The sequence below is a fragment of the Vipera berus genome (genome assembly GCF_964194415.1).
Source record: "Vipera berus genome assembly, chromosome: 2".
Taxonomy (NCBI): Eukaryota; Metazoa; Chordata; class Lepidosauria; order Squamata; family Viperidae; genus Vipera; species Vipera berus.
In genome coordinates this window covers 118,964,374-118,973,767 of record NC_138203.1, presented here as the reverse complement: position 1 = coordinate 118,973,767, position 9,394 = coordinate 118,964,374, and the positions used below count along the sequence as shown (strand labels likewise).

The window sequence follows — 9,394 nt, the reverse complement described above, 5'->3', positions numbered from 1 at the left end:
AGCTAATTGAGAAAATAAGAGTTAATAAAAGGAGATGCCTGCTAAAAATCTAGAAGTAATGGAGAAGATGCTATAGACGTGACAGGAAGGGTAAAAGAAAGACCAGAATTCAAGGACAAAGAAAGTGGAAACTGGCAAGAAAGGAAGACAGTCTAAAAAAGGTTACCTCTATAGGCTGATACCTAAGCTTCATTCAATCTGCTGCTGCTTGTTGGAACCTCCATCAAGAGAACCACAAAGATTGTTAATAAAATGTTGACACATGTCCCAAATGTTTTGGATATTTTCTGTGGACCAAACAGACAGGTACAGCATCTTAAGAAGAGCCTCTCCTGAAGACCTTAATTGCTGCTTTGAATTAACCGGTGAAGGCAAGGGTCAAGTGAATTAGTAGTCCTCTTTTTGTCACATACACTGTCCAAGTTCTCAATGTTTTGTATATTATTATAAGAATTTGAAAATTTTGGTGCTACTTCAGGTGATCTGAAATGTTATAAACAAAAGACAGATATTATGAAAAAAGCCATCTTTGACATTTTTATTATTCCTGGCTTAATACTGCATCACACTCAAGCAGACTGAACCTTAAACAAAAGTGCTCCTAACCCATATTTAAACAACTTTTTCGTTTAAACAACTACAGCATGAATTGATTAAGCTACAAATTAAACTAGGTCTGCACACACTCCCCAAGTGATGCCAGTTTTATTACATAGACCATCAGTTAAGGGGGAAAAACAGAATGAATGTTAGAAAACATTCAGAGCTTCAGATGCCTCTTTAGAGAAGAAAACAGCTCTCAACAATACAGAAGAATAGTATATTATAGTATGAATTGTTGCTTTATCCAATGTTGTTATAAGTGCACAATAAATACAATTATTAGTGCTATTGTGTGAAACCATTTTATCTCTCAAACTCATGTCCTGTTTAAACAGGCGTTGGCAACCAGCAACACAATATCTATTCAATACTGAATTCAACAGCACTTATTCCTGGAATAAGAACACAGTTCCTGGGGAACACACAATATTCTTCTTTTCCAGAAGACTGCTAGCTGCTCCTGATGCTGTTACTTCTGCTTAAAATTGCTTCGCCCCCTTGGGCAGGGTAGAAGGTGAAGGATGAAAAGAGAAGAACTCTCATTATCTAATGCCAGGCTGCCTAGATCAGACTCTTCCTGTCCCACTTATTCATTGGTGCATCAAATTCTGCTTTCAGCAAAAATGTGTTTACAGCGTGAATCATATGAAAGAGAAAGCTAGGTTAGCTCATGTTTCAGAGGCAGGAAAGTTCTAAGTTTCCTGATCCTGGCTTTCAGATGGAGATGCTCTGAGTAATTTCAGGGAGTGGGACTCTTGCTTTCATATTTGAGAAGACAAAATGAAGCAGAAATTTAGCAGAGCAGCAGAAGTTATCTAACTAGGGACCAGTGGGACTGCTGCCATCCTGGCAGTAGCTGACCTCTCTACCAGGCATCTAAGAAGCTTTGTTTCTTCTCACGCAAGTTCAAACAACTGAATACAGATTCCATTCTCAAAGCTGACTGCAGCCATGTGCCTGTCTCCGCTGGTTTTGTGACTGGGGGCACAGAGGCGGCACTGTTTACCTGGGTGGACTGATCATTCAGTGGCCAATGGGCCTCTGATGCTCTTGGGGCTACTGTGGGCTCAAAAGCAGTTCCAGTAATATGGCCAAGGAACGGACGTGGTTCTCTTGTGGTGTGGTGACAAGATCATACATCTCTTCCCGCTCAATTGTTTCCTAGTAAAGGTAAAGTGGAAACATGAACTGAATCATTGTGAATGAAGACAACACCCTTTGGGGAAGAGGAGAGAGAAGATTTTGTAAGGGTGGCAGTAGGACAGATTTAGTCATGAAGAGATGGCAGCATGTCTATCAACGTCTGTCTGTCTGTCTGTCCATCAACAATTCCATTCCCACAAGGAAAATTCCATACCAGGAAATAGTGAAATCCAAATGTAATAGATAATCTCAGGCTTTTAATTAGAGGAACTAGGATTGTGTCTGATGAGAGGCTGGAAAGGAGGAGGAAGAAGAGAAAGCAGAGCATTGTGAAATCCTTGATTCTGAGAGGTACAACTACATCAGTAACATCAGCTAAATTTGCAAAGCTTCTTTGAAGCCCAAACCACAAGTTTTCTTCATTAGATAATTCAGCTGTGGCTCAGGGTGATTAATCTGTAAGTGCCATTTGAAATTGGTGAAGTCTGGCTTAAAACTGAAGGCATGTTTCAACAGTGAAAAAAGAACATGAGTCTGCTTTTTGATTGCAACACAAATAAACAATTAAAACCTTCTTCCGAGGTGTGCCAATTCCTCAAAGAACATGTTTATTAGTTACAAAGTATCAGCAAGGTCAAGAGTGAAACCAAGTCTGAATACACAAATAACAATTTCCCAATACAAAGTTAAATGTCCCACCCCTAAGACTATGTAAGCCAGGGCTTTTCAACCTTTTCACCCATTGTAACACTTTTAGGATATGGCAACATCCAAGTACCACCAGTTGCCTAGCAAGGTGTCAAAACCTTGATGACCCCCCCCAAAAAAGGAAAAAAGTGATGAAGTACAGGTAGTCCTCAACTTACAACAGTTCCCTTGGTGACTGTTCGAAGTTACAATGGCACTGAAAAAAGTGCCCCCCAAGCCACAGCCGAGCAAGACACCTGCCTGCCCGCCCGGCAGCGCTCTTCCTCCTGTCATTGTTGTAAGCATTTCTGTTGAGGATTGGCAGCGGGGGTGGGGGGTTTTTGTTTTTTATTCCCCCCATCTCCTGGGTGGTTGCAGCAGATTTTGGTTACTTCACATGACCCTGGGACACTGGGACTGTCATAAATATGAATCAGTTGCCAAGCATCTGAATGTAAATCACAAGACCCTGGAGATGCTGCAACATTCCAGCTGATCGGCGCTTCTTCTGGGCTGAGAAGTGCCAGGATAAGCACCGAGCTGCAGCTGGAGCCTGGCGCTGATCCTGGTGCTTCCGCTGAGCCCTGACAGCCCTGAAGAAGCGCTGATCCTGGTGCTTCCACTGAGCCCTGACAGCCCTGCAGCTCCAGCCATCTCTTGCTCAGGCTTGTGCAGTGCTGCCACCTGTTCAGCTCATTCCCCTCCCCTGTTACCATGTTTCTAGGATGGTCGCGTACCACCTGCCAGGTGCCAATGTACCACAGGTGGTACCCATACCACTGGTTGAAAAGCCCTGATGTAAGCAACCACGTTCCCCAATATGATTATTTGGCAGCCTTTTTACGCAACGCCCAGTCCCTGGTTGCGGAAGCAGCCAATGACCTTGGTTCCCAAAGGACAAAAGATTATTTTGACTAACGAAGCACTGGGGCAACCCCCCTCCCTCCATTCTATGTGGCAACCTAGAATGAGAAGGAAAAAATGGCTGTATCCATGCTCATTTGCAGAGTTGACACTTTTGTTCAAATAGGGCAATAGCTTTCACTTCTTGCAGGCTTTCTAATTATTCTAAAGGTTTCTGTACTAAACTTTTTAATATGCTGACTTATCTGTTTGTCTGTTTATACAGACTTTTATAAATAAAAGTTATTGATGAATTCCAGAATTAACTGATTAAGCACTGTGTTCATGGAAATATGGATGAAGATGGTGGCCATTTCAAACAAAAAACTAAAAAGATAAAATATGCTCTCAGCCTCTTTCCAAGTGTTTCCTTCAAAGGAAAAACCTTGGCAAGATAGAAAAATGTGAGATAGACAGCCAGGTGGATTCACAACTGGCGGATCAACTGCACTGAATAAGAAATCCTCAATGGAACCACATCTTCATGGAGGGAAGAATGTAGTGGAGTACCCCAGAGTTTGGTCTTAGGCCCACTCTCTTCAACATGTCCATAAATGATTTAGACAAGGGGATAGAAGGGGAACTCATCAAATTTGCAGACAACACTAACACCAAAGGGAGGGGGGTAGAGCCAATACTCTAGAACAGAGGTCCTCAACCTCTGGGTCACAACCACTACCAAGCCGTGGCCCCTTGGGAACCAGGCTGCCAAAGCAGTTGGCGAGTGTGTGAAGGTTCATTTGAGCACGCATGGGATTTAGGTTGCACGTGTGAAGCCATTCCACTACCATCCGCCACTGAAACCACCAAAGCTGCCACCATCGCTATTCCACAGAATCAAAAAGGTTGGGGACCCCTGCTTTAGAAAATTAGATTCAAGATCCAGAAGGGTTTTGATAAACTTGAAAACTGGGCCTTATTCAACAAAATGCATTTCAGTGATGGGGAAAGTAAGGTCTTTCACTTAGGCAAGGCACAATATAGAATAGGTGATATCTGTCTCAACAGTAATGACTGCATGGGGGATCTAGGTACCCTAGTGGGCAATCACTTAAATATGAGCCAGCAGTGTACCGCAGCTGCCAAAAAAAATCTAATGCTATCCTAGGGTGCATCAACAGAGGGATAGTATCAAGATCACTTGAAGTGATAGTACCACTTTATACTGTACTGGTAGGACCACACTTGGAACACGGCATCCAGTTCTGGTCACCACAATATAAAAAGGATTTTGAGACTCTAGATAAGAGTGCAGAGAAAAGCAACAAAGATGATAAGAGGCTAAACTGTATGATGAACAGTTGTGGGAACTTGGTATGTCTAGTCTAATGAAGCGAAGGAGTAACATGATAGCAGTCTTCCAATATTTGAGGGGCTGTCACAAAGAGAAGGGGATCAACCTATTTTCCAAAGCACCTGAGGGCAGGGACAAGGAGTAATGGATGGAAGATTATTAAAGGGAGATCCAACCTAGAATTAAGGAGAAATTTCCTGAAAACGAGCACAACCAATTAGTAGAATGGCTTCCCTCCTAGAAGTTGTGGGTACTTCATCGCTGGAGGTTTTCAAGAAGTGATTGGACAAGCAATTGTCTAAAATGATATAGGGTCTCCTGCTTGAGCAGAGAGTTGGAATGGAACACCTCTAAGTTCCCTTCTAACTCTATTATTCTATGTTCTGTGTTCTCCTATAATGAACCTGATTTCTTTTTTAGAAGCCAAGAGACTATTGCTGTCTTGGCTGCAACAGGCTAACATCATTTTTGCCATATTTGTGATAGGATTTTATTTTAAAAATGTTTTAGACATCCAAAGATTTCAGCTTTATATCACAATACTACTGGCCAAGGATAAGTTAGTTGTTTGATGGTTCAAATATGAGTAAAGACCGTGGCCACATATCCCTCTTTCTATGAGCCTCAGGAAAAAAGTTAATCTCATTGGCTGCTTCAACACCCTTTCAGAATTTGGAATCAGAACAATTTGATAAATTTACCTTCATTTGTGAATTTGATAAAGAATCTGGTTACTTTCCATAACAATTCCTCACTCTTCTGCACGATGGCAGTGCCTCAGCAAACATTGGAAGACTAAGAACATCCAGTAGTTACCATAAAGCACAATATTATCACAAACAGGAACAAAAGAGGGATCTCAAATCTTCCTGAGCACACTGCCAAGGTTCAGAAAATGTCAGAGGTATCCCACAAAATCACCCCCATGTGAGTGTAAACCAGTATTTCTTAACCATGGCAACTTTAAGACCCAAGGACTTCAACTCCCAGAATTTTTGGACTTGAAGCCCACTCATCTTAAAACTGCCACAGTTGAGAAACCCAGTTGAGAAACAATCACAAAATAGGAATAATTGAAAAAGCAGCATTGAGGAGCTGTTTCTTACTTAGTCGTGTATGATTCAGGGATGAGATTTCTTTGTAGTTCTTATCTAATCAAAGCTTATTGGGAATTTTATTATTGGCAGCATAATAATTCCACAAATCCATTGCTCTTCTGCACTGTCACAGTACAAAACCGTGCATGTTCCTGATCTTCAATTGCATACTGTGCCTGTATATATGTGACACCCTGAAGGTTATGCTGTAGGGTTCCATCTGATCAGCAAAAAATAGTCCCTAACTTGTTTCCCAGAGATAATGAAATGAAAAGAAAAAAAATGCAACATCAGGGGAGAAATTTGAGATCAGCAACTGCAAGAGAAGAGAGAGTAGTAGACTATCAGACACAAACGACACTGCCCAAGAGTCCAGGCACAACAAAATCCACCAGTCAGAAGCTGAACAGTTTGATTCTCAGTGCTATACCAGCCAGACATGATCACAGACTGCAGACTGAATCCTTTCACGCACAGGCTTTCAAGGCTGCACCCAGCCATTACATACAAACCAGCAGAAGTTGCTGTGTAGACTTGTGTCTCTTAAAGAAAATTTTCCCCGAGGACAAGTGCTGAGTGCTTGCCAGCTTCATGTCTTTGAACTTCCAGGCATTGGCCACTGAGGCTCAGTAAGGTTTCCAGTCTTCTGACACGATATGTTGATGATGTCTCTGTGCTTCCCTTGAAAAGTGTTTAATTGAAAGAAAAAAACTAACAAGAGATCAAGCTGATGTCATCATCAACAAAACAATGGATTTGTAAATGTTATTTCAGGCATTAGTAAATATTATTTTTTAAGTCTTCAAAAGCCAAAAATGTGGCTCAGCAGTGTATTCCCATACATAACTTCCCTAACTCAAAGTGAGCAGCAACTTCAGCACACTGCCCAAACAAGGCACTGGTGTCCTCAAAGCGTATCCTGGAGTGAAATCAGAATTTTGCTTGGGCCATGATCATCAGAGCTGTAGACAAACAACCAAGCATCACCTTGGGCAAAATCATCCAAACCTGGCAGCTAGCAATTCTCCAAGGGTTCAAAGCTCCCAGGCTCCACACAGCTGGAGGGAAGGAGAAAGAGGGAGGAGACATGGGTTAAAAGTCAAGGGTCTCTCCTTTGCACCTCACTGTGAATTGCATATCTGTGCTGCCTGCTTGCCTCTGAAGGAGCACCTGGATTTCCAAATATGAGCCTATATTATGCAGTTGCTGTCTTTCTTTGGGGACGTTTTCACTCTGGACAGCACTGTCTTTCATTGACATTTTCCTCCTATCTGTGGGAGGACAAAAAAATTTTCAGGGCAGAAACAACACTTTGCCTTCACAGCCTGTTTGGGTTTTTGCATGGAGCTTGATGTGTGAGGTCATGTTACCAGGTTAGATGCAACACCATTTTTCCAGTACATTTTCACTTGACTGTTTTGAGGAGGGTGTTGGTGGTGTTGAGAGGCTTAAGAAATGAAGGGAAGCATGTCACACACACTAAATATCATTTTATAACCACATGGACCAGGTGGGGCTCTTCATCACAGGAGACAGACATCAAAGCAGAGGAAATTTGGAAGAACAGCCTTGAAAACAGCATAATTATTATTTATCTTTACTTTGCTGGCACTTGAGGGGAATCATTAAGAAGTAAATAATTAAAAACTTGAATGTGGGAAATGAACTTAAAAGTGCCTGGGCTCAAAGAAGGGACTTCACTGTCTGGGTAAACACAGGGTAACTTGACTTAAAATCCAAAGGAAGACAGAGATGTTGACGTTTTGCTCTCGTAGGAAAATTGCTGTGTATTTTTAAGTTTTTCAAAAATGCATTTGCTATTGAACATAAATTGGATTCTCCCAAGTCCCATGCATGATCACATCATTGTTGCATAAGCAGTCTGTTTCTCAACTATGATAATTATAATGCATCTTTTACTGGTTAGATTTCATCTTTGAAATAACAATTTCTTAACCTGGGAAAATTGCTGAATTGTACTGTGATTGTTAGAGCTGACAACTCAGTCTAATTCCTTCCATCATGAACAGCTAAAAAGGTAGATCAATTAGCTAGATTTATGAATACAATTAATTTTTCTCAATGCAATACTTACCCAATCTGTGTCACCTGTTTTTTCACAAAAGAATGACGTGCTTCTAATTTCTTTTACATGCTGTAACCAACATATCTGTGTGTGTGTGTGTGTGTGTGTGTGTGTGTGTGAGAGAGAGAGAGAGAGAGAGAGAGAGAGAGAGAGAGAGAGAGAGAGAGCAGGATCAAGGCAAGACTCTGGCTCTCTTCTCAGGAGATCCTCAGGAATCTCCTGAAGAACTGCAAGTGGAGCTCTAGACCAGGGCTTTTCAACCATGGTACGGGTACCACCTGTGGTACATTGGCACCTGGCAGGTGCTACGTGACCATCCTAGAAAAGTGGTAGTGGGGGAGGGGAATGACCTGAACTGGTGGCAGCACCGCACAAGCCTGAGCGAGAGATGGCTGGAGCTGCAGGGCTGTCAGGGTTCAGTGGAAGCACCAGGATCAGTGCCAGGCTCCAGCTGGAGCTCGGCCCTGATCCTGGCGCTTCAGCTAAGCTCAGAAAAAGTGCCGATCAGCTGGAATGTTGCAGCATCCCCAGCGTCTTGTGATTTACATTTGGAAGCTTGGCAACTGATTCATATTTATGACGGTCACAGTGTCCCAGGATCATGTGAAGTGACCAAAACCTGCTGCAACCACCCAGCAGACGGGAAGGGGGGACAAAAACCAAACACCCCCCCCCAACCCCTGCTGCCAATCCTCAACAGAAATATTTACAACAATAAAAACCTCGGACAGGAGGAAGAGAGCCGCCAGGCGGGCAGGCAGGTGTATTGTTCGCCTGTGGCTTGAGGGGCACTTTTTCAGTGCCATTTTAAGTTTGAACAGTCACTAAGTGAACTGTTGTAAGTCAAAGACTACCTGTACTTCATCACTTTTTTTCCTTTTTTTGTCATCAAGTTTTTGATACCTTGCTAGGTGACTGGTGGTACTCAGATGCTGCCATATCCTAAAAGTGGTACAATGGGTGAAAAAGTTGAAAAGCCCTGCTTTAGACAAACCTAAGAGGGGCATTCCCCACAGCTTCTCTCTCTCTCTCTCTCTCTCTCTCTCTCTCTCTCTCTTTCTTTCTTCTTTCCTTTCTTTTCTTTCTTTCTTTCTCTCTCTCTCTCTCTCCCTTCCCCCCCTCGTTTCTTTTCTTCCCCTTTTCTTTCCTGGAGGATCCACGTATGATGATAGACTATGTGATTATGAAAAATGGACTTTAACACATTGGGAGCCTAAAATATTAGGGAAGGCAGGTTTGGAACCTGAGACTCACCTCATTCCATCTAATTTTCCAAGGACAAGTTCTATTTGGTACTTATTTCCCTAGGTGCTGTTTTTTTTTTAAAAAAATGCTGTGTTTCTTCTCAGGCAGGAATGCTGCAGCATGAGATGCTGCTCTTTGAAACATGTCCTGAAGACCCTCACATTCTGTTTACAACAAATTCTTCTCCTCCTGCACCTTCGAATGCTCCAAAAACAAATTTTCTGAGAAGGAGACTGCAACATGTAAGCTTGCTTTAAGCTGCTTTAACATTGTGGATTAGATGCATCCAGAAGGCTTCATAACAAAGGTATCAGATTCAGGTAGAAAAGCCTATGT

The 9,394-nt window shown here is 42.3% G+C and overlaps 1 long non-coding RNA gene across 1 annotated transcript; it reads right to left on the bottom strand.

The window, feature by feature from the left end:
• Positions 1-310: 310 nt before the first annotated feature.
• On the bottom strand, positions 311-6,292 carry LOC308664583. Its single transcript, XR_014025692.1, has 3 exons — positions 6,236-6,292; positions 1,610-1,764; positions 311-483 (listed from the first exon to the last, which is right to left on the bottom strand). It is a non-coding gene; the product is annotated as an uncharacterized lncRNA (long non-coding RNA).
• Between the last annotated feature and the right edge of the window lie 3,102 nt (positions 6,293-9,394).